This window comes from Triplophysa rosa, linkage group LG10 (genome assembly GCF_024868665.1).
Source record: "Triplophysa rosa linkage group LG10, Trosa_1v2, whole genome shotgun sequence".
NCBI classification, from domain to species: Eukaryota; Metazoa; Chordata; class Actinopteri; order Cypriniformes; family Nemacheilidae; genus Triplophysa; species Triplophysa rosa.
Window position 1 is genome coordinate 25,952,667 of NC_079899.1, and position 2,684 is coordinate 25,955,350.

Genomic DNA, 2,684 nt, shown 5'->3' on the forward strand with positions numbered 1-2,684 from the left:
TAATCCTGCAACATGCTAAATAAAAAAAATCATTCAGATTAGTGACAGAAACAATTCAAATTCAAATAAGGGCATAAAAATAATTACAATACCATTTTTATGATTACCTTTTATATACTCAGGGTCTGCATCTACAAAAGTCGTCTTTAATTCCTGCAGCACATAAGTAATCACTGCCTGATTATGAGGTGAATTTATTCTGTGTTGAAAGAGAGTCGTGTGTCATTAATTACATTTAAAGTAATTACACAAAACCCCAAAAATAGCACTTAAGAAAAACAGCAGTCTTACCCAGTTTGTGGATCCAACTTATGTGTGTTGTTTTCCGAATTGTGGAGGCGCCTTACAGCTTCCTGTAACGTTGAATTAAAAAAGCTTGAATACATACACACATACATGCCTAGGAAACAAAGAGTTTTCAAACAACATCGTATACTACGGACCTTACAAACTGTTCAATAATGTGGACACCAGCAACAACACAAGGGACAAAAAGTAGTTGTGTAGCCACGCGCTAACTTGGCGAGGTATTATTTACACCCAGGGGCCTGTTTATCATTTTGGAGGCCCTAAGCAAAGTCAAGACCCGAGGCTCCCCACACATTGCCTAACATTTTTGTTTGAATTGCACAGCAGTATTGAGTACATGGAATTAATTTGAAATATATACATACACATATAAAAATATAAACTGGATTTATTTTACGTTGAACCACACAACAGCACAAAATTCTCTACAGTTTGTTATAAGAATAAACCTTCTTGGATTTGGGATGAAAAAGTGTTCTTTGTTTTATTCAGAATAATACAGAATGCTTTTAGCTACAGAATAAGAAATTAAAAGGTGCAAGTTTCTTCTTTTCATGCTTCTTTTCATAGCATTGTTTTGCTATATTCGAAAAATTGGTATTAGATTTATTTTCTTTTGCTTTCTTTCGTTTTTGAGCACCGCTTTGATACGTGCGCTTCATTGCGTATATCTTGAGTGTCTAAATCAAGCGTCAAATGATTTTACTGCTTGTAGCCACTAGGGGGCCCCCAAGCTTGCGGGGCCCTATGCATTTGCATGGTATGCGTGGTGATTAACAACGCTACTGCTTACACGTATATGGTCGGCTAATATAAAACTCAACTCACAGCAATGCCCACGTCACACGCCCTCTTAACTCTTTTATGCGCGTGGCTTGGCTCTTTGGGTCTTTGCTCGTCGAATTTGTGCTCAAAAGCTTCAAGACGCTGGATAGTCTCTTCAAGAAGAGCAGTGTGTGCATCTTGCCTCTCCATTAAACCCTCAAGCCGACGAGACAAAGCTCTCTGCAAAGACGGCACCTCTTACTGCTATTCATTACAATACAAAAGGCCTTCACACCCACATTTATGCATTTTATCCAAAGCGACTTACAATGCTTTATCCTATACATTTTTGTCTCTGAGTACGTGCAATCCCCTGGGATCGAACCCATGACCTTGTTAGCGTCATGCTCTTACCACTGAGCTACAGGAAACAGCCATCACACCTTACAGCAATTCCTAGGAACGTCCACCGATTCCTGTATACATCCACACACATGAGGTATCTGGTTGTTTCATGAAATTTACTTTTGTATGCTGCCTTTCCAAGCACTCTTAAACATCTGGCAAACTTGAAGTTTAGCTGGGATTTCCCATGCCCGCGTTTGTCCGGATACAGCTCTTTTCATGCAGTGATGGCTATAACGGCACGTTTGTGTCAGATTTGATGTCTCTGGTATGGTCCGGCGGTTCTGATGGGAGTTTATGGCTCTCCTCTCGTGTTGGTGACACATCTCACCGTGATTCCTCCGAGACTCATTTGTATTGATGTATTCAGACTGATGCCCGCGTTCCAACAGTCTTTGCGGCATCGTCCTCTTGAATTTGAAAAGCAGTAAGTAAGTCACTCTTGTCAACAGAGCTCTTTACAGGCGGCATTATTCACAAAAACCCAAAGCGACGTCTCTGCGCTCCGGGTCATTTGGGTCAATGTGAAGGATCCGTGTCACATTATTTATTCCAAAGATGTTAAAATGCCGTCACTCTATGTGTCCCTTAAGGCTGAGAGACGAACACGAGAACTGAAGGAAAAAGAGGTGAAAAATCAATGAATATTGATGTGAGGGTTATTCCGAGTCTCAAGTCAATATCACATCAGCCTTTTCAAAAATAAAGCAGTCGCTGTTACATTCAGAAAAGAATCTTTGTGTAGTCATGATGCGGTTTTGTCTGTGTGGAGTTCTCGAGTCGTTTGTTGTTTGCGGTTCTTCACGTCCACGTTTGTTTTGGAGGATAGAGGTGATTTGAGCATCCGTAAAGCTGTGTTTGCTTCCAATTGGAAACTTTATTTTGGGAATGATGAGAGAGATTGATGCTCAGAGGTCTTGTGGCTGGTGTTATGTGAGGGATTGATGGTGTGTTTGTGTTCTGGTTGTGATCAGGTCACGTCTCTTCATTCAGCCGTATAAAGACCTCACACGGAAGAGAGAAATCCGTCTCTGGCGTCGGCCGTGTCCTGTCTCACGCTCAACACTGATGTGTCACACAAATAACACCAGCATCTGTCTGCCTGCCTCTATAACAAGCTGAGATGGTGCAAATTACACATCTCATTCTGATGCTTCTCTCTCTCTCTCTCTGTCTCTCTCTCTCTCTCTCTCTCTCTCTCTCTC